This window comes from Puntigrus tetrazona, chromosome 4 (assembly GCF_018831695.1).
Source record: "Puntigrus tetrazona isolate hp1 chromosome 4, ASM1883169v1, whole genome shotgun sequence".
Classification (NCBI taxonomy): Eukaryota; Metazoa; Chordata; class Actinopteri; order Cypriniformes; family Cyprinidae; genus Puntigrus; species Puntigrus tetrazona.
The window spans coordinates 7,017,817-7,041,718 of NC_056702.1; the positions used below are offsets into that span (position 1 = coordinate 7,017,817).

General features: G+C 37.8%; 2 pseudogenes; both read right to left on the reverse strand.

Moving 5' to 3' along the window:
• Positions 1 to 12,278: 12,278 nt before the first annotated feature.
• On the reverse strand, positions 12,279 to 13,766 carry LOC122342840 (annotated as a pseudogene).
• Positions 13,767 to 18,830: 5,064 nt separating this feature from the next.
• On the reverse strand, positions 18,831 to 19,981 carry LOC122342841 (annotated as a pseudogene).
• Positions 19,982 to 23,902: the final 3,921 nt, after the last annotated feature.

A 23,902-nucleotide genomic window follows, 5' to 3' on the forward strand; every position in this document is an offset into this window, starting at 1 on the left:
CACGATGCTTTCGATTCTCGCTTCCTCTCACAAACTCATTTATCCGCTCCTTTCTCTCGTCCTTTGCGCGTATTCGAGCGGTTCTCTATCTTGTAACGATGCCTCCAGATGTTTCTAATAAAACTAGTGTCAGGGAGGAGTATTGCTGGCAGATCTGCGCTTTTGTGAGCTGTTCTTCAACATTCAGGGGGAAAGCGCTTTAAGAGGACTGCGGGGCAGTAACTCAGCGCTCTTTGGGGAGGGGTGGACAGTTTGGCATGGCTTTGAAAGAGGCCCAAGGAAAGGCACTCCTGCATTTGTCTTTTTTCATCACGCTCCATGTTTCTGGTTTCCGTGGTCGCGATACGAGTGATCGTTCAGGAAATGAGAGGGACTCAAATCTTTTTCAAACTTGTCATCGACGTTAGAGATTTGCTCAGGCGGGTCATGCGGCCAGACGGCTCAAATTATTACGTTTCAGAGAAAATAAGGACCAGGATGTCTGAGAAGCTCTTGCCTTTGTTACGTGCAGTTAAGCTACAAAGACACATGACAAAAAACATATAGAACTCGAGTCTGAGTTAAAGGTGAAGTGTGTCATGTTAAAATACTTTTTTTTTCTCAGTTTAATGTGCAGTGACAGCTATAAGTGAGCCGTTAGTAACATGCACAGTGTAAACACTGTTCAATTCATGTTTTAGTCATTAATTGCTTTCGCAGCTAACTCACTGGGTTAATGTTTAAAAATGTAATTTAATTGTGTGTAATTAGTTGTTTTATATATATATATATATATATATATATATATATATATATATATATATATATGCTATATATACAGTTAACAAGATAATATTATAAGTTGGACTGTATTGGTTACACTTTATTTTAATGTCAAATCCTCCTATTAATAAAACCATTACCAATGGCTTTTGCCTCAATTGACTCAATTTGACTAAAATTAATTTTGGCTCTTAATAATAGTTAGTAAGAGAGATGCTTCAGGTGCTTGATATGTTTAGGTATTGGGATGTAGAATATGTGCTTTTTAAGTACTACTAAACAGCCAATATGTAAATAATAAGCACGCTAATATTAATGAGAGTTGCTCCCTATAATAAAGTTACCATTTTATTATGTTATATTATATTTAGCCTATATAAATACACGCACATACAGTATACATTTAAAAAATATATATATATATATATATATATAATTATATTTATTTTCACACGTAAAGTTTTTCTTAAATATATACAATCTTGTCTGTGTACACATTACAAACGCATTTATTATGTAAATCTTGATTAGTTGTTTGACAGCGCTAATTATATGATATGATATGGCATTATGTTACATTATATTAGTGCGTACAACTCATAATTTTAAAAGTTCCAGCTATTATTTTTCTGGCAAACGGGGGAAACGTAATATGTGATCGGTTTCTGTGCAACGCTCATGAATATTTAATGAGTATGATTGGTTGCCTGTAATGCACAGTTTTTCACTGTAAAATGCACTGCATGTTGTCGGTCACTTTCAGTTCGATCATTTCTCAATAAAAGCATCTCCAAAGTACGTAAATATTGTAGATATATAAAACGCAAAGGAGCTTTGCATTGCTGTCTTCAGTTTTCAATTGGTCTCCCTCGAAGTGCATTGCAGGTATACGAGAAATTCGCGAACCGTATTTATTTTCACTGCGAACAGACAAATTGCTCGCATGGAACTTATCTTGTTGCATCTGTTTGGGATGCGGCGTAGGACAACTTCAAAGCAACGCCGCCACATCTTACCCGGCGGGTCGTTTTGTTGCAAGATCATTTTTTTTCTGTCACAGAAATATGCACCATCATCAGTCACCGTGAAATATGAGCAAGCATAAATCTCTCCGCAGTACCTCGAGTGAAATGAAGTGCGCTGTTTGATCACGAGCGCACGGGACGTTTCTGCTTTGTGTTATTTTTATGGATTCGTATTTTGGGATGGTTTCAAGGCTGGTCACGCTGTCAATAGCTCTCGGTTTGTTTCCTTTGCTCTGTGACGCGTCTTTCTGGAGACGTCTCGGAGTGGTAATTGTTTTAAGATGCAGCGCTTGCTTCAGATAGGTGTTTTTTCGCCCGCTGAGCTTTGGTGTACGTCGTCTCGGGACTGGATAGTTTAATAACCATTTAATGGAACGAGACTAATTAATATAGTTGGTTTATGCACCGTTGGTTTTGGATACGCTTCTGGTGAGATCCACTCGGTCTTAGCCCAGAGGCCCCGGCCTTGTTTCTGAGGTCATCTTGTGATCCTCGTCTCATGTCTGCTCGCCTGTTTGGCATTCTTGGAATGGAATGTGAAACCGAGCGGACGCCACCACCGTAGTTGTCGTGGCAATGCAATTTACAGCCCGTTAACCCTGGAATTAGCATGAAGTCTGGAGAGACGCCGTCCAAATGTTGTCCTTCATCACTGCGGATCCTCAGATTTGAACCTTTGCGTAGGTCAAGGAAAAGCGTACCCTGGGCCTCTCGTGTTTGCAGATACAACCTTGTGCATGACCGGACTGGAAAACAGGTTCTGTAATGGCTGGCTCCAACCTGGATAGCAGGAAATGCAATTACCCTTTCAAGAAACGGCATTCACAGACCCCGGTTGTAAACGGTTACGTGCAACAATGAGTTGAAGCATGAGTTCAGTTCAGCGTGCAAATCGTACTATGAATGTCAGGTGATATGACTTTGAAGGCCGTTTTAAAGTGTAATCTGTTGAGATTTGCCCGCACGCAAGCACAATTAAACCAAAATTATTTTTCGTGGTGCATTATCTCAGTGATATTCTTCACTAAAAATGTGTTTAAAATTTTTCACAGAAACTGCACAGATGATTTTTTATGTACATTACTGTGGTTACCGCAAAAAAGCATACTTAATATTGTTGTCCAGTACCAGTATCACAGCATTCTTAAATCAAGACACATTTACTTGAGAAACAAAGTGATTTAAAATATTCTGATTCATTTTTTCTGAGAAAAAAGTCTAAATAAAGCGGGAAACAACAAAAAATCTGCCGCTGGGATGAGAAAAACAATCATTTAAAGGGCAGACAAAATGACCCCACTGACAGATATTTTGTCTAGTTTTAGGTAAAACTCACTAAAGCATTATTATTTTCTTGAAGCATCATTTTATAACAAGAGATCACTCGTAACATCTATTTGGTGCCATGTAAAAATATGCTAACTTTCTGATACTTGTGAATACAAGTGAATATATATAACGTAATAGGCCCTATGTAACTTTAAGACTTTTAAGCCTTTTGTTTTGACTTCCTTTATGGGACTCGAGCCTTAATTAGGGGTGTCAGAATTCCCCTTCCCCCAAACCCCACTCATAAATTGAACCTTAGTTAAATCCCTGATGTCTAAATGCTATATTGCTCCCTTTTAAAAGTGGTACGGGGTATCAGGGTAACGCTTTATCACATCTAAAACCTCAGGAATGCGGTTATGTCGAAAGGAAATGTCTCAGTTGATGGAAGCTTCATTCTGCTTCAACAAAACACCTCTTCAGTGTCTGTATCACCTGTCAAATCTCTTTTATGAACCATGACTAAATGCGTTTGGCCAGGCTTTACAGCACGGCGAGCTAATGCTGGAAAAGCCGCTTCAGCGGAGCCATCAATTTAAGGATATAGACCACAGATAATATCAGGCAGGAAGAGAAACTTGGATCTTGCATTTCTGACTGAGCTCGACTCTGGCAAACGGTTTTCATACTGGCTTTATTTCTTGGGACGTTTTCATACGGCCTGCAGGCTACGAGATTTTGTTGACCAGAGGAGCTGAACCGTGAGCGCAGCGGAGCTAAAGAAGAACTGGGACACGCTGGCAGACTTCTGACGCCGTCATCCACTTCTTGCCCAAACAGACAGACATAAAAAGCTTAGACCTGTGTGGCAAGAGCTCTGGAGCCAGCGGAGTCGGAGGAGGTGTGTGCAGTAGCTTAATGCAAATTCAAGAGGTTATCCTGACATGGGAAAAGAGGTGACTAAGACTCATTTTAAGATCAGGAACAAAGAAGGAAAACTTGTACAGTGTATGCTCAGTACAGCACTGTGGAGCTGAAGAGATGCAGACTAAATGGAATATTGTTCAATCATGTAGCTTCATTAATAATAACTTAATCAATTGGATTATAAAACGCAGTTAATATCATAGATGATAAATGCCATTAACTTTCAGTTTATTTAATTATAAATGGAGCTTGAATAAATAAAATTAAGATATTTATCCATTTATTGAATATAACTCCAAGCCTATATTTATTCTGGAACCTGATAAAATAAATAAATTTGCTTGTCTATCTATTTATGTGTTTGTGCAAATTGGATTTTAATATAATTCATAATAATAAAAAATATATATAAAATAACTTCAAATGCCTGAACTGGGATCATACTTGTAGTTCCATATATTGTTTTTTTAATCATTTTTAAATATAATTCTTCATTCCAGTGTGTGTGTCATGGTAGCCTCTATAAAAGATTTGCTTGATGTGCTTGCTTGTGTCAGAATGGTTTTGGGGCAGTTACACTGCTAGTGATTTTGTCCTAATCTGGGTTCAAGCAGAGGTAAACTGGGACAAACACAGCCGCCAGCTGAATCATCACAGACCATAGGGCCTGAGACACAGTTCAATCATATATTTTTGCTGTCACTTTAATATGCAGCGAGTTAATACACGAATGGAGGCGGTGTGAGTGTTAGCATGTGCATACGCATAAATGCATATTGGCCTGCAATCAGCATAATAATTTCATTGCGAGATGAACTTGGTAACACACAATCTTTAGCTTTTATAAAGCCACAGATTATAATTATTTATACTATTAAGCCTTAAAGGAAATTAAACTTCTTTGGGAGAAAAAAAGAAGAAAAATAAAGATGTTGGGTTGTAGTTAAGCCCAAATAATAGTCAGAAGAAATGAGGGAAGTGGCGGTTAATATGCAATCTGGTGAGATTACGTGAATGTGCATTTTTACATTCACTACTTAAGTTTTATAACCCACAAACTTAAACCTGAATTAAATGCACAGATTAGATTCAATAACAGTATCAGAGCTAGAAGGAAATTAAACTTTCCGGGGAAGCATAAGAAGCGAATAATTTCCTGCCTTTAATATAACTTTTCCACTATCCGGATGAATCTTGAGAAATTTATGAGCATCTGCAACGCACGCTCTACCTTCTGAATAAAACATTACTTTTGCCCCTTGAAATTTACGACGGTGCGCTGGAACGGTTCTGGACCTACCGGATAAACGGCCGAGGGAGGCTACGAGCCGGACTTGTAGCGCAGAGAGAGAAAAAACAACATAAAGCTATGTCTGTCACAGAAGAATGAACTGAGATTTATGCCCAAGAAAAAGAAACTCCTAGTACTGCACTGAAAAATGGCCTTCAGCGTCCCACAGACCTGTGTCACGGCTCATGTGATTTATGAGTTCGATGAGGTTTCGACTTTAGTGTGGGAAGCAGCTGCCAAAGTGTTTTGACAGCGCTGAGAAGGAATATTAGAGCCGGCCCCCCTCCAGAAAATACACCCCGGCCCTCAGAAGCCCACAGCGCAGCAGGGAACATCCACCAGAGATGAGCAGATAGGACAGGAGACTGATCCATCTTATCCGAAATCGGGTGACAGGACCTCCGCTGAGTTTGCGTTCCGCTTCGTTTAGGGAGATTTGTCTGAAGAGGGCGAGAAAAGCAGAGTAAACAGGGCCGCGGCGCGCATGGTGCTCGCTCGCTGAAGGAGAGAGAACGTTTCGCAAAGAGAGAAGAGCCTCTAATAGAGATAGAGATCTGAGCGCTCATGGCCCTCACGTCTGGCAGCTGAACAGACAACATGACTGATTACATGAGGGGGGATTTTTGCAGCCTCTCCATGGAGAATAGTTTTGGTGAAGAGGGAATGACACAAAACCACTGGCTCATATCACAATAGAGTCCAAGGATGCCAGACAACTGACATACGCGAGGAAAAAAACAGCAGTCGCTCCCATTCCAGTCGTAATGACTTGGTCGTGCTTTTCTGCTTTTTGGCTCACGATTTATTTCAATTAATCTGAAATTGACCTAAATGTCGTCTTTGTGGGGTGTAAATGTAGATGTTTCCTTCATTATCAGTGTATCGCGACGATGTGATGACTAGCAAATAACTTGATCTTGTGAAAAGAAGTACAGTTTATACTTAAGATTACGTGTAACATATATCTAAACATTCTTAAATGAAGATGCACTTCCTTTAGAAGCAAAATTATATAAGATAAGTCAAGTGTATGTAAATTAAATGATTTTACGCTTAAAACCAGTAATACACAAGTAGACTGAATGCACATTTAATAGTGTAAGTGCTCTTTTTCACAATTTATTTAAACCATAGTGGCATCTCAGCAAATCATGCCAATATAGTAGAAGTTTTTAAATCAGTGGAGATGCTTAATGTGCATCTGTTTCATAGGCCACATTTCTCAGGCTTTTGTGCTACTTGTTTTTGGCACTTTTTGCTTGTTTATTCAAACAGGACGGTTTGGTTTGTGAGGGCGGGACTTACAGTGAAAAAAAATAGCCAATAGGCTTTAGTTACCACACAAACATGTGCTAATTAATAGTTGGATGCAGGTGCTATTAGTGACAGAGATCTTCATTCTTACATTTGAATTGTCCTGGAAAAGAAAGATTATGTATTGTAAGTTTATTTGTGAAAGTGAATCATTCTTAGGCTGTTTTTGGAGTATGCGTGACTTCAAAGCTAACAAAACTCTCCGCTGCCCCTTGGAAGTTAATCATCTATCTGAGCCTCAGAAGGTAGGTTTAGAAAACAAGAAAATTTGCTACTACTTCAGATAAATAAGCATAATAGCCTTTAAATGTCCATGTTGGCAACACCTGTCGGTTTTTCCTCTTTAATTGGAAGTGTCCTTTCAGATCTCTTAATCTCTTCTCTAAAATGTCTCTTTCTTCTGTCTGACTAATCCAAGAAAGGAAGTCAATTTATAATGAATTCATCATCTCATATTTCCTGTAGTAAGGCAGGGGTAGGTATTGATTATTTCTGAGTAGGACACTCAGAAAGGTCAGCCTCCAATTGCACCGATGCTGCCCTGCAATCTGGAGATGGCCCTTTCGATTCAGAGCGGCCCCGGTGTGCTTAACGGGTCCTGGGACAGATTAACTTCCCACTGCAATCAATCAATCTCCTTCTGTCAGCCATTTGGAAATCCGCAGGGGGGCATCCTCAACAAAAGTGGCCTACCCATAATCCCTTGCTTTGAGGGGTCAAGGGCGAGACTTACTGGGTGACTATGAGCACAGGGCCTCTCAGGGGTCTGACCTGCTCAGGTTTTCCATACTGATGAGTGGGTTTGCCTCAGAAACTCTGATTGGCAAACAAATTGAACATAATAGCGCTTTTTCTTGCTTAAACTTTGATTGTTAATCCAAAACATATGGGTTCCTTTTTCAGCGGCCCATAGTGCTTGGACTTCTTTTATGCTATCGTCATGGTTTATACTAACTGACTTGCATAGTCTGTCCTTGTCAGTATTACGATAAAAGAGTGCTGCCTTTAGCTCCTAGAAAGCATCTTTATGCTTTATTTGACATTATTTTGGTGAGTTCGGTTATACTCGGATTGCCTGTTATCCACAAAAAGAACAGACGTATTTATTTCTGAAAATACGCTGATTTAAGTGAAATCTGCAATGTTGAAGAACACCGCTTATTTATTACGGCAAATTTGACCTCATGAATATGGATTATTAAATGCTGATGCAATTTTGATGCAAGCTTTTTAGCATCGGGTTGCATGATCCTAATAACTGAATATTTCAGAATTAAATTTTAAGTAGGCTCTTACAAAAGGACAGTCTCCAAAATCTGGAATATATAGAAAATCCTTTGGAAGTAGGTTTGAATTAGAATTTTAGAATTAGAATGTTTACTTTCATTTTTGAAATGCAAAATTATGTTGCATCATGCTTTTTTTAAACACCATTTATTATTTAGAAAGGCTTTTATTTGGTAATTGTTTGTTTTAAAGATATAGTTATTTAATTTTAGATAAATATATGCATATTTTTTAAATCCAAACATTTATTTAACAGAGAATCTTTTTATCTTCTTTTTATCCTTTTTAGCTTTTTTTTAGCTGTTGTCTGTGTATAAGAAATCTTTCCAACATATGTTATAAGGCGTATGTTGCAACTCTTGAGCTCATTATGGGCAGCTGCCTCATCATAAATATACTTAATATGCTGTATCTGTAGGTACATGTTTGCATCAATCTTTCTAGTCAGCTAAATTCAAGTTAAATTAATTCAGATTCATGAATGCCTTTGTTGGGTGTAAGCATGTTCAAAGAGCTGACAACCTTTTACAAGGTTAGAGCAGATAAGACAGACACCCACACGGGGGAATTTGCAGCACATTATGCAAATGGATGCATTAAATTGAGTGGCTTATACGGTACAGACATGATATGGAGCCAGTTAATGCCATTTGGACAGACACATCACCTTTTCTGCTTTAATTGGCATCAATCACATCTAAAGGTTGCATGCAACACTGAATTGAATGCGTTGTGAGTTGAGCATTTTGTTCAAGACTCAAAAACAGACTGTCAGAACAGACAAAATGTTAAACATAGCTGTTAGTTTCCTATTTTAACCATTAATTCAAGCAGCAGTTGTCATACTACCCTGAGTCTGAGCATAACCTGTCCGCACAACCGTGACGCCATAAAACAATCTTCTAAATCCTTACGTATCGGAGCATTAAACACTAACAAGTCTGCTCATTTCTTATCATTCTCAAAAACACATAAATAACACCTCATTTAAATGTTTTGCTCTTTCAATCTAGCCCATGCAAAGCATTCTGGGTATCTGGGTAATGCTGATGTAGCTTTACACCTCTACAGAAGCATCCAGTAATATAAGCTATTTAATATTCATCTGAACTTAAAAGGGATGTGATAATTAGTCATCAAAATACTCAGTCACAGTTTTCCAAATGTGAAAATTAGAAAAATTAGGGTCATTCAGGCACTCAAACTCCTCCAAGGTGGCGGTCCCAGGAGAGGGGGACTTTTATTTTACAAAACGGATGCACTATAATAAGCTCGTGACAAAATGTTGAAGAATTGTGTTGCATTTGCTCCTTTTAAATAAGTAAACTGCAAAAGCACCATACTTTTTGAGTACATATTCTTTCAAGATGACTGAACTAATGTACTAATGAACTAATGTAATCTCACAAAAGATTGTGTTAAAACAAAGACCAGTATCAGCTCCCATCATTCCCATAGTTTTTTCACAAAGCAGACAAGGTGTCATTTCGTATCTGTCATGCGTACACAGAATAGCACCATCTTTTCTGCCTTTTGTCCGCAAAAGATAAAAATAAGATATTGCCAAAGGGATTCGAAGCAGCTTTCGTCTCCCGATGCAGCCAAGTGACCAACCACTCTGTGTTTAATTAGTCTATACTTGGATCTCTTTGAGACATTAAGACACTCTGAGGCTGGAGGTCAATGCAGCGTCTCCGAAGCTAACTGAAATAATAAATACACATAACATGCCAGAGTGCATTCTGGGAACAAAACCCAGGTACTCGAACCTCAAAGCTTTGATGGGTGTATTTAATTAAAGACAGATCCTCTTTACTGCATCTCTAAATAACTGACCCTCAATTCACGTCTGGATGCCTGGAGCCAAAGCGAATCGTTTGAGTGGAGCTCTGATCGCAGATGTACTGTAGCAGCATGTTCTGAGAGGCCTGAAATAAGAAACATGCTGCCATTATCATTTGGCTCTGCAGTGGACAGATTGCTGTGCTGTTGTGGCATGTGCTTCCTCCGTTTGCTGATGTATGGCAGTGATGTTGCAACAATGGAAATGTGAAGTCATCTGGAATTTTTGGGTAGACAATCTGAGAATATATGAATATTTGCAGTAGCGAAAGAGGGTTTAGTGGAGGACATGCAGCTGCTCCAAAAGGTCTAAGACTGGTGGATGAAAATGATTCTATTTTGAATTGATTTTAAAATTAAATGCAAAAATGTCCTGTACCGTATGTACCGTAATTTCCCAGCAGCACCCACATTCAATATTTTCTTGCACTGTATGCATTTTAATGAATTTTGAAAACATTTAATGTTTAATTTGAACCACTGATTCGAAACTTGTATCAAACCAGGCAAAATAACATGTGTCAAACTGTCTATTTCAGAAAACAAGGCTTCGTTGTGTTCCAGTCTGTTTTTTATCTCCTTCATTTGCAAACTCCTTTTCGTCTCGTTCACTCGGATGTATATCATTGATTACGTCGCATGAGTGCCTGCTTCTGGCAGAACCCTTGCAAAAGGCTGACCTGGAACGTCCTAAGCCCTTAATCACTTAGAATCCACTAAAAAGTAGTTTGTTTGTTTTTCCCTTTATTAATTAGTTTGGTACAGCATTCTATAGGTGTGCTTGGCCTGTTATTGTTATAATATATATTATACAGTTGTTTGGGGTTGGGATAAATTAAATGTGATTTGAGATGACTTCATATTTATATTTGCATTGTGGTGTATGAAGCGGCCTGAAGTGTGCATATGGCGCAGAATTGCTCTTTCGGGCAAAATTCGAGGTATCGATGGTCTGTCCATATATTTTTTATGCATATACAAATACAAGCACATACATGTATATATCGAAAACTGTTGTATTAAATATATATATATATATGCATGTAAATATTATTTATTTTGAACCAATGCCAACATAGTTTTAAATGATCTCAAGGTGGTTTTATAATTTAGGTTTTATTAGTAAACAGGTGTGTAATATAGACAAATTAGATAATTCTCTCTAATTGTCCATATTTAGCAAGCTCTCCTAATAAGCACACAACAAGTTAAATTAAATTAACACAAATTAAACATACACTTCATGTTTGATTAATGTTTCCAACATGTCTGATTAGTAGTCTATTTATGCTTTAAAAATTACTTAGTGGAACAAAGATGTGTTACTAGTAATAATATTCTACATACTAAATCTATAATGTGTTGACATTACATAACCCTATTAAACTAATCTTAGCCAAACACATTTTGTATGGTATTATAAATTTGTTTGTGTAGAAATCAATCATTCCATATAAAACAAATCATAAATACACATGATTTCATTGCAGTGCTGTAGAAATTATTCATAACACCACAAATACAGAACATAAACAAACACTTTTTTCTCACAAGGTGTGTATATAGTCTTTTGTGGAGCCTGCTGCAAGGCACACCGGGTAACTAATTAATTACTTAAAAACCTAGAAATCTCTTTGTCCCACCGTTACACTATAAAAAGTGCTGGGTTAAAAAAATAACCCAAGCTTAACCCAGCTGCTGGGTAACTATGGGACAGAACACACGCTGGGTTGTTTTGACCCAAGTGGTTGGTTTAACCATTTAACCCAGAATATTGGGTCAGATTAACTGTGTTGCTGTGTGAAACATTACCTAAACACTGGGTTATTTATTGTCTTATTGCACTGCTAACTTTATATTTATGATAAATAATCACTAAAAAATTATTTTTTATGCAATACAATTACATAACACAAAAAAATGCATGTTTACATATAAGTTTAATTAGTTCTCATTTCTTTTTAAAACAGTTTCTGAATGGGTGCAACTATTAAGCATTTCAACCCATATAGGCAAATAAGTTAACACTTCCTGTACAGAAATAACTCTTTTTAGAGTGTAGCACATTCATGTGCTAAATATATATGCTTCTGTGACAACTCAGGTTTTTGATTTTCCAGTGGCTTTATTGTATTTTAACACAACTAGCACCCTACAACATAAACAAATGACATAACACAGCAATTTTTTATTATAAAAAAACAAACATTTTATATATTAGTATATATTTTTTATCATTATAATTGTACAATGGAAACCGTAATAACAATTAGATGCCATCAACAACAACAATGATAATATAAAATTGATATTAATAATAATATTTAAAACAGCAGCGAGTAAAGACAGAGAGAACATTAACAAAGCTACCAATTACAGGAAAAAGGGGTGGACACATCAAACACTTTTGCATATGTGATCACCAAACATCCAAGTAAAACTGACAAAACTCAGATGCCAGGAGCTAAGCTGCTGATAGATGGAGAAACTGAGCCTGAAAACTCTGGTGCAGCCAACAGGGGAACATCTGGTGCAGCCACGGCAGGAGCGTCTACCACTATTTACAGCTTCCTCCATGTTGGTGTGGTGAGCTGGAACAAAAAAAAAAGTAAGGATACTATCTACTGAAAGAGAAAAGCCTTCAGTTAAAAACAAATGCACCGAAATCATTATCATTTGTAGCTCAGTACCTTAAACCAGTCATGTTGAAGAATTTCCCCCAAATCAATCCGCTGGCTTGGGTTTCGTTTAGCAGAGACCGAATCAGGTGGCTGCATTCTAGAAGAGAGGAAGATAGAGACAGATTATCTTACTTTAAACTTTACACCTCTTTGTATTAAACTGTAAGAGTTCACTATTCTATACTGTCTGATCATAAAATCAGGTCGAATTTTTGTATTAGCCATTTAGCCCACTTTGGCTAAGGTGTTTCTTTTCTCTCCCCAATTCCTTGTTTAGAATGACTGAATTCCAGTAGGTCTTCTTTGATGAGATGAATGTCACCTTACCATTCGTCAAATCAGGCTCAAACCTGATACCGTGGTAGATCGAGTCTATGTCTCTGGGTTCTGGGTAGTGTCCGCACACCAGCGTGAACAAGAGCACTCCCAGAGACCAAACGGTTGCTGGTTTCCCATGGTACTTGCGCTCCATGTAGTACTCAGGCGGGCAGTACACTTCTGTTCCTGAAGGAAAGAGATTAGGTCTGATGAGAAAGCTTGAAATACCACAGCATAACATTCTCATCTGGTGTTATTAAATTAAAACAGGAAAGGTTGTGAGATATACAGGATGCTAACATAACTTCCCAAGTTATACATACCACAAAATCTTTCATAGCCGGAGTCTTGCAGGAGATCCCCACACCCGAAGTCAATCAGTTTGACCTCAAGTGTTCTTGTGTTGACTAGCAGGTTCTCTAGCTTGATGTCCCGGTGAAATACTCCTCTCTGACAGCACATGTGAGCGGCCTTTGTTGCCTGCGCCATGATGAACCTTGCTTTGTCCTCTCTGAAGCGTCCTCCCTTCAACTCCATGTAATCCAACAGATCTTTGCAGGGGGACGGCAGCTCCATGACCATGATGTAACGGTCAGGCTGGACCTGCCAGTCCAGCAGCTCAATGATCTCTGGAGCTCTGGGCTCGTTGTTTACAAGGAGTAAAAGGCCGATCTCTAAGGGAAGGGGTGAAGGATGACCAGGCTGGAAGAAAGATCATTGTTAGATGGAGCTTCTTCACCCAAATTGTTGTCAGTATGTTTGCACAGTGAGTGTAGCCTACTTACAACGCAGATGTGTTTCATTTTTCCTGTCTTGCTGGCAATTTTCACTGCCACCTGGATAGCAAAACGAAACATTTATTACGTTTACAACATGATATATACAAATAATATGACAGGTAGGACTTATGATGAACACAGTGAGAGAACACAATGTGGTAAAATAACGTAAGGCTATAACAATACCTCAAGGCCATCCTCCAAGCGTTTCCCTTCATAGACGCAGCCAATCCTCCTCACCAAGCATTTTGCCTATTTCATAGCGGCTCAGAATGTCATCTGTTAAAAGGTGAATAATTGCAGGTGACGTGAAATGATGACCAGTAGTCGAGAGTGTGGTGTGTAGTGTTTGGGGCAGTAACTCACCCTCGGTCGTCAAGTCCACTAGGCCGCTGTGAGCTGAGGCCGGACTGACTGGACTGTGCTGGACTGAACCTGGAGGGCTTTGAGCTTTCTGATCTACAGAAGCAAGGTCTTCACTGGAAAGGGGGTCTTCTACAGAGGTAATGGACTTCAGAGAGATGTATTCTAAAGAGGGAGATAACCAATAAAAAGTCTAACTTTGTTAAACCACGTTTCGTCTTTATAATAAGGATTTATATCATGTTGTGTAATAAACATCAGAGCATATTGAAGTTTTGGATTTTGAACTAAAGTTTCATTATGGATAACTTATGGCAATTAAGTACAAGTCATCTTTGTGAATTTATCCTTACCCATGAAGTACATTTCCATCAATGCATACTCATATCAAGCTCAAATGTACGCAGATATTTTGACGTGCAGAGCTGTCATTTACACATTCTCAGCTGATCATAGGCTTACCTTCTACTTTTCTCTCATGATTCATCGCCTGGTCTGAACCATAGTTAATAGTTTTGAGAGACAGCAGCTTCTCAAAACCTCTGACCTCCTTTTCTTTCTCACTGGGCTTTCTCGTTTCTTCACTAGCACCAACAGGCAGATGGTTCTCAGCCACATTGGTGCTAGATGTTGATGGTGTACTCTGATGGGAGTCGTACACCTGATCGCTCAAAGAACTTCTTTTTCTTTTTGTGCCAGTGCTAAAAGATGTCTGATCTGTGTTTAAAGATAACATACACTGGTCCTGAACAAATCTCAAATGGATTTAGATCCAAACAAGTGTGATATTGTGGATTTTTCTCATATTGTGATGAATGACAGAAAAATTACCTTAATTTGCAAATTATGTTTCTATTAATGTCTAGCTTAAAATAAAAGCAAAATGAAAACTAGTGCACATTGTTGAATGGTTGTTTGATTTACTCTCATCTCTCACCAGTGGCTGCAGTAATGTGGTCCTCCACTTTCTGACCCTGACCTGAACTGCACCGGTCAAACAAATGACGAGAGGACAGCTCCTCAAAACTACTCTTTGTCCTCCGCTTTCTCTCCTGACTACCACTTTCTTCACTAACACGCTAATGGAAAAACACAAATCAGGGTAAGTGTCTTTATGTACGTTACACATAAAAATTGCATTAAACAGTGAGCATGACACTCTGAGGCATCTTGAAATGAGTTTAGTGAGACAAAACAATCTGGCAATTAAATAATGTAAGAAAATGAAAGCACCTCAAGCTCGATCACCAAACTCTTGCTTTCGTGGTCTGGAGTCGGAGGGGTTTGGGCCTGCTGATCTTCAGGAGGAAGGACCTTAAGCCCCCTGAGCAGAGGTTCCTGAAGACCATGCTTCTTTAGAGCCAAGCCAATGGACTGAGGTGAAATATGATCTAAAGAGGCCAATGACAAACAATAGGTTATTTCACTCGAATAATTAAACACTGCATACTCGTATTATGGCGATTCTTCAGTTATCACATGAAAAAATCTGTTTATGAAATGACATTTTATAGAATAAAATTACGATAGCAACTTTTGCAAGGTCATATGGTGTGATGGTGTAGATTTTAGCATATGGTCCATATTCTTTGGATCTGTTTATTCCATTAATAGATAATAGATAGCAGGGAAAGAAGCAGGTAAATTCTCACTAGATTTACCCTTAGATCGGCTCTTATTTCTATCTGAGATGAGAGAGATCTCCGTCCTCTTCCTCTTTCTCCTCTCATTTTCTTCACCAGCACTAAAGGGGAGATAGTTCTCAGCCGCATTAGAGCTGGAGATCGGTGGAGTTGTACTCTGGTGGAAGTCGTACAAACAAGCGCTAGAACTGCGTTTTCTTTTCATCGCCATGATAATAGTTTTTCGCTTTGGAAAGTAAATGTGTATCGGGAACTGCAGAATGAGAAAATGACGGAATCTCGCACATTTATGTATTCTAAAACAAGTACGAGCGTTCCATTTCTTTATGACGATGACGCTGTGGAATGCGCGCGGGCTGCTGTCACCGAATTAAAAATAAATCAATAATCAACAAGAACGCGCGTAACACTGAAACCTGTCCTCGCTCACATATTAAACATATGGTCTCACGTGAATCACTTCTTTCAAAATAAAAACATATTAGCCCAGAAATCTAAACGAATCGTTATGTCCATTTTTTTGCCAAAAGTTAGGTTACGTAACTTTTTTTAAAGGATGAAACCACGAAATGTTACGATTAACAAGAGAATAAACCTTTCGAAATGTATCATTTAAAACCGCTTCTGTTGAACAAAAAATGTATTTAAATCTTTGTATTAAATGCGTTCGAATTTTAACGTTGCCCTATTTTTTTGAACATATTATAATAAATATGTTCATTCTATACCATGTACGTATTATGAAACTTACAATTTATTACACTTACTAATACATTTGTACACGAAGCCTACATTTATTAACTTAAAATGTACAAATTACTATTTTATTTTTAATCACTAGGGCCAATGTATCATGTAATAACTGAGTCGATCTTTACGTGGGTCAATCTGTGTATCGTTTTTCTTTGCATTGGCACACTTTGCACTTGATGACTATATCAAATCAAAAGAAAATCATTATTTTAGACCCAACTACAAGTTTAAAGCAAAATACAGCAATTGCTACATTTCTACAATACTATATTTGAATATATATTGAATCTTTTTCAGCTGAATTTGTATAGTATCCACCTATCTGTCCAAATAGTATTAAAAATACTAATGTCACATAGAATGCTCTACTCTTTTTCAAAAACAAAAACATTACATGACACATTAACATTACAGTTCTACAGAAGCTCTCACTGAATTAAAGACAAGAGTTTGTGTCACAGACAGGAAGCGAAGCTCTCAGGAGGCGGGGAAAATATGACGTCCTTTGGATTTTCCCGCCCAAATTTTCCGTTGGTCACATAAAAATCAGGCCTACATCGAAAATTTAGAGCAATCTGCTTGCCAAGTTATATAAAATAAGTACTAAAAGCTCAAATTCCAATTTTTCATTCTAGATATGTGATGTTCCTGCTGGTCCAAAATGGAGAGTTTAGTAATTGAGAAGTTGAAGGAATGGCAGCTGGATTCCCTCGTTGACTCCTTTAAAGGTAAGCTCTACCTAATACAGTCAAGATACAGTCTGTAACACTTTTTGTTCAAAATTTATATACACGAGTACACTATAAAACAGTTTTCATTTAGGTCAATTTTAGTATGAAATGATCTAATTCTGACAAAACCTTACAAAGCCATGCTGTAAGCAGAACTTCTGACCAAACACACATTCTCTGTGAGGCGGTAAAATAGAGACACGTAGATCTTATTAAAATACTTGTTAAATAAGACTTATTAAAATAGAGGTAACTAATCAAACTATCACAAATTATTGTTATTATAACTTTCCTTATAATGCTTCTTGATGCGATGTCCTCGACGGTCTGACGACGAGACGAGCGAAGGATCAGAAAATCTGTTTGACCCAGCATGAACAACCCAACTGTGTATTTACATTACCTTAAATAACCCAGAATTTTGACCCAGCACAATTAACCCAATAATGTGCTTACAGAAATAACCCAGCACTTTTTAGAGCGTACTCACACTTACAACAAAACCTAGATCTAATTGTTTTATTTTTATTGAACAGTGTTGTAAAAGTACTCATGCACATAAATAATTCACAGCTTCTAACAAAACTATGTCTTTATAGTATAGTTGGTTTTGTATGGCTGTTTCCTTAAAACAAACCATAATACATCAATAACATACATACATAGCACTAAATGTATTGTGGCATTCTTGTTTCCTTATTGGACAACTGAAATATTTAATTAACATCATCAAACGTGTAAGAGATACAACAAAGCTTGTCAACCCTGGACTACACTTCAGGAGCTACAGACCTCAATGAGGCTAGCAAACACAAAATGCCAAAGATACAGCAGTTTTTTTTTTTTGATACAGCAATTTATTTTTGTAAAAATGCATGTTTACATATAAGTTTAATTAGTTCTCATTTCTTTTTAAAACAGTTTCTGAATGGGTGCAACTATTAAGCATTTCAACCCATATAGGCAAATAAGTTAACACTTCCTGTACAGAAATAACTCTTTTTAGAGTGTAGCACATTCATGTGCTAAATATATATGCTTCTGTGACAACTCAGGTTTTGATTTTCCAGTGGCTTTATTGTATTTTAACACAACTAGCACCCTACAACATAAACAAATGACATAACACAGCAATTTTTTTATTAAAAAACAAACATTTTATATATTAGTATATATTTTTATCATTATAATTGTACAATGGAAACCGTAATAACAATTAGATGCCATCAACAACAACAATGATAATATAAAATTGATATTAATAATAATATTTAAAACAGCAGCGAGTAAAGACAGAGAGAACATTAACAAAGCTACCAATTACAGGAAAAGGGGTGGACACATCAAACACTTTTGCATATGTGATCACCAAACATCCAAGTAAAACTGACAAAACTCAGATGCCAGGAGCTAAGCTGCTGATAGATGGAGAAACTGAGCCTGAAAACTCTGGTGCAGCCAACAGGGGAACATCTGGTGCAGCCACGGCAGGAGCGTCTACCACTATTTACAGCTTCCTCCATGTTGGTGTGGTGAGCTGGAACAAAAAAAAAAAGTAAGGATACTATCTACTGAAAGAGAAAAGCCTTCAGTTAAAAACAAATGCACCAAATCATTATCATTTGTAGCTCAGTACCTTAAACCAGTCATGTTGAAGAATTTCCCCAAATCAATCCGCTGGCTTGGGTTTTACGTTTAGCAGAGACCGAATCAGGTGGCTGCATTCTAGAAGAGAGGAAGATAGAGACAGATTATCTTACTTTAAACTTTACACCTCTTTGTATTAAACTGTAAGAGTTCACTATTCTATACTGTCTGATCATAAAATCAGGTCGAATTTTTGTATTAGCCATTTAGCCCACTTTGGCTAAGGTGTTTCTTTTCTCTCCCCAATTCCTTGTTTAGAATGACTGAATTCCAGTAGGTCTTCTTTGATGAGATGAATGTCACCTTACCATTCGTCAAATCAGGCTCAAACCTGATACCGTGGTAGATCGAGTCTATGTCTCTGGGTTCTGGGTAGTGTCCGCACACCAGCGTGAACAAGAGCACTCCCAGAGACCAAACGGTTGCTGGTTTCCCATGGTACTTGCGCTCCATGTAGTACTCAGGCGGGCAGTACACTTCTGTTCCTGAAGGAAAGAGATTAGGTCTGATGAGAAAGCTTGAAATACCACAGCATAACATTCTCATCTGGTGTTATTAAATTAAAACAGGAAAGGTTGTGAGATATACAGGATGCTAACATAACTTCCCAAGTTATACATACCACAAAATCTTTCATAGCCGGAGTCTTGCAGGAGATCCCCACACCCGAAGTCAATCAGTTTGACCTCAAGTGTTCTTGTGTTGACTAGCAGGTTCTCTAGCTTGATGTCCCGGTGAAATACTCCTCTCTGACAGCACATGTGAGCGGCCTTTGTTGCCTGCGCCATGATGAACCTTGCTTTGTCCTCTCTGAAGCGTCCTCCCTTCAACTCCATGTAATCCAACAGATCTTTGCAGGGGGACGGCAGCTCCATGACCATGATGTAACGGTCAGGCTGGACCTGCCAGTCCAGCAGCTCAATGATCTCTGGAGCTCTGGGCTCGTTGTTTACAAGGAGTAAAAGGCCGATCTCTAAGGGAAGGGGTGAAGGATGACCAGGCTGGAAGAAAGATCATTGTTAGATGGAGCTTCTTCACCCAAATTGTTGTCAGTATGTTTGCACAGTGAGTGTAGCCTACTTACAACGCAGATGTGTTTCATTTTTCCTGTCTTGCTGGCAATTTTCACTGCCACCTGGATAGCAAAACGAAACATTTATTACGTTTACAACATGATATATACAAATAATATGACAGGTAGGACTTATGATGAACACAGTGAGAGAACACAATGTGGTAAAATAACGTAAGGCTATAACAATACCTCAAGGCCATCCTCCAAGCGTTTCCCTTCATAGACGCAGCCAATCCTCCTCACCAAGCATTTTGCCTATTTCATAGCGGCTCAGAATGTCATCTGTTAAAAGGTGAATAATTGCAGGTGACGTGAAATGATGACCAGTAGTCGAGAGTGTGGTGTGTAGTGTTTGGGGCAGTAACTCACCCTCGGTCGTCAAGTCCACTAGGCCGCTGTGAGCTGAGGCCGGACTGACTGGACTGTGCTGGACTGAACCTGGAGGGCTTTGAGCTTTCTGATCTACAGAAGCAAGGTCTTCACTGGAAAGGGGTCTTCTACAGAGGTAATGGACTTCAGAGAGATGTATTCTAAAGAGGAGATAACCAATAAAAAGTCTAACTTTGTTAAACCACGTTTCGTCTTTCTAATAAGGATTTATATCATGTTGTGTAATAAAAATCTGAGCATATTGAAGTTTTGGATTTTGAACTAAAGTTTCATTATGGATAACTTATGGCAATTAAGTACAAGTCATCTTTGTGAATTTATCCTTACCCATGAAGTACATTTCCATCAATGCATACTCATATCAAGCTCAAATGTACGCAGATATTTTGACGTGCAGAGCTGTCATTTACACATTCTCAGCTGATCATAGGCTTACCTTCTACTTTTCTCTCATGATTCATCGCCTGGTCTGAACCATAGTTAATAGTTTTGAGAGACAGCAGCTTCTCAAAACCCTCTGACCTCCTTTTCTTTCTCACTGGGCTTTCTCTCGTTCTTCACTAGCACCAACAGGCAGATGGTTCTCAGCCACATTGGTGCTAGATGTTGATGGTGTACTCTGATGGGAGTCGTACACCTGATCGCTCAAAGAACTTCTTTTTCTTTTTGTGCCAGTGCTAAAAGATGTCTGATCTGTGTTTAAAGATAACATACACTGGTCCTGAACAAATCTCAAATGGATTTAGATCCAAACAAGTGTGATATTGTGGATTTTTCTCATATTGTGATGAATGACAGAAAAATTACCTTAATTTGCAAATTATGTTTCTATTAATGTCTAGCTTAAAATAAAAGCAAAATGAAAACTAGTGCACATTGTTGAATGGTTGTTTGATTTACTCTCATCTCTCACCAGTGGCTGCAGTAATGTGGTCCTCCACTTTCTGACCCTGACCTGAACTGCACCGGTCAAACAAATGACGAGAGGACAGCTCCTCAAAACTACTCTTTGTCCTCCGCTTTCTCTCCTGACTACCACTTTCTTCACTAACACGCTAATGGAAAAACACAAATCAGGGTAAGTGTCTTTATGTACGTTACACATAAAAATTGCATTAAACAGTGAGCATGACACTCTGAGGCATCTTGAAATGAGTTTAGTGAGACAAAACAATCTGGCAATTAAATAATGTAAGAAAATGAAAGCACCTCAAGCTCGATCACCAAACTCTTGCTTTCGTGGTCTGGAGTCGGAGGGGTTTGGGCCTGCTGATCTTCAGGAGGAAGGACCTTAAGCCCCCTGAGCAGAGGTTCCTGAAGACCATGCTTCTTTAGAGCCAAGCCAATGGACTGAGGTGAAATATGATCTAAAGAGGCCAATGACAAACAATAGGTTATTTCACTCGAATAATTAAACACTGCATACTCGTATTATGGCGATTCTTCAGTTATCACATGAAAAAATCTGTTTATGAAATGACATTTTATAGAATAAAATTACGATAGCAACTTTTGCAAGGTCATATGGTGTGATGGTGTAGATTTTAGCATATGGTCCATATTCTTTGGATCTGTTTATTCCATTAATAGATAATAGATAGCAGGGAAAGAAGCAGGTAAATTCTCACTAGATTTACCCTTAGATCGGCTCTTATTTCTATCTGAGATGAGAGAGATCTCCGTCCTCTTCCTCTTTCTCCTCTCATTTTCTTCACCAGCACTAAAGGGGAGATAGTTCTCAGCCGCATTAGAGCTGGAGATCGGTGGAGTTGTACTCTGGTGGAAGTCGTACAAACAAGCGCTAGAACTGCGTTTTCTTTTCATCGCCATGATAATAGTTTTTCGCTTTGGAAAGTAAATGTGTATCGGGAACTGCAGAATGAGAAAATGACGGAATCTCGCACATTTATGTATTCTAAAACAAGTACGAGCGTTCCATTTCTTTATGACGATGACGCTGTGGAATGCGCGCGGGCTGCTGTCACCGAATTAAAAATAAATCAATAATCAACAAGAACGCGCGTAACACTGAAACCTGTCCTCGCTCACATATTAAACATATGGTCTCACGTGAATCACTTCTTTCAAAATAAAAACATATTAGCCCAGAAATCTAAACGAATCGTTATGTCCATTTTTTGCCAAAAGTTAGGTTACGTAACTTTTTTAAAGGATGAAACCACGAAATGTTACGATTAACAAGAGAATAAACCTTTCAAAATGTATCATTTAAAACCGCTTCTGTTGAACAAAAATGTATTTAAATCTTTGTATTAAATGCGTTCAATTTTAACGTTGCCCTATTTTTTTGAACATATTATAATAAATATGTTCATTCTATACCATGTACGTATTATGAAACTTACAATTTATTACACTTACTAATACATTTGTACACGAAGCCTACATTTATTAACTTAAAATGTACAAATTACTATTTTATTTTTAATCACTAGGGCCAATGTATCATGTAATAACTGAGTCGATCTTTACGTGGGTCAATCTGTGTATCGTTTTTCTTTGCATTGGCACACTTTGCACTTGATGACTATATCAAATCAAAAGAAAATCATTATTTTAGACCCAACTACAAGTTTAAAGCAAAATACAGCAATTGCTACATTTCTACAATACTATATTTGAATATATATTGAATCTTTTTCAGCTGAATTTGTATAGTATCCACCCTATCTGTCCAAATAGTATTAAAAAATACTAATGTCACATAGAATGCTCTACTCTTTCAAAAACAAAAACATTACATGACACATTAACATTACAGTTCTACAGAAGCTCTCACTGAATTAAAGACAAGAGTTTGTGTCACAGACAGGAAGCGAAGCTCTCAGGAGGGCGGGAAAATATGACGTCCTTTGGATTTTCCCGCCCAAATTTTCCGTTGGTCACATAAAAATCAGGCCTACATCGAAAATTTAGAGCAATCTGCTTGCCAAGTTATATAAAATAAGTACTAAAAGCTCAAATTCCAATTTTTCATTCTAGATATGTGATGTTCCTGCTGGTCCAAAATGGAGAGTTTAGTAATTGAGAAGTTGAAGGAATGGCAGCTGGATTCCCTCGTTGACTCCTTTAAAGGTAAGCTCTACCTAATACAGTCAAGATACAGTCTGTAACACTTTTGTTCAAAATTTATATACACGAGTACACTATAAAACAGTTTTCATTTAGGTCAATTTTAGTATGAAATGATCTAATTCTGACAAAACCTTACAAAGCCATGCTGTAAGCAGAACTTCTGACCAAACACACATTCTCTGTGAGGCGGTAAAATAGAGACACGTAGATCTTATTAAAATACTTGTTAAATAAGACTTATTAAAATAGAGGTAACTAATCAAACTATCACAAATTATTGTTATTATAACTTTCCTTATAATGCTTCTTGATGCGATGTCCTCGACGGTCTGACGACATGAGACGAGCGAAGGATCCAGAAAATCTGTTTGACCCAGCATGAACAACCCAACTGTGTATTTACATTACCTTAAATAACCCAGAATTTTGACCCAGCACAATTAACCCAATAATGTGCTTACAGAAATAACCCAGCACTTTTTAGAGCGTACTCACACTTACAACAAAACCTAGATCTAATTGTTTTATTTTTATTGAACAGTGTTGTAAAAGTACTCATGCACATAAATAATTCACAGCTTCTAACAAAAACTATGTCTTTATAGTATAGTTGGTTTTTGTATGGCTGTTTCCTTAAAACAAACCATAATACATCAATAACATACATACATAGCACTAAATGTATTGTGGCATTCTTGTTTCCTTATTG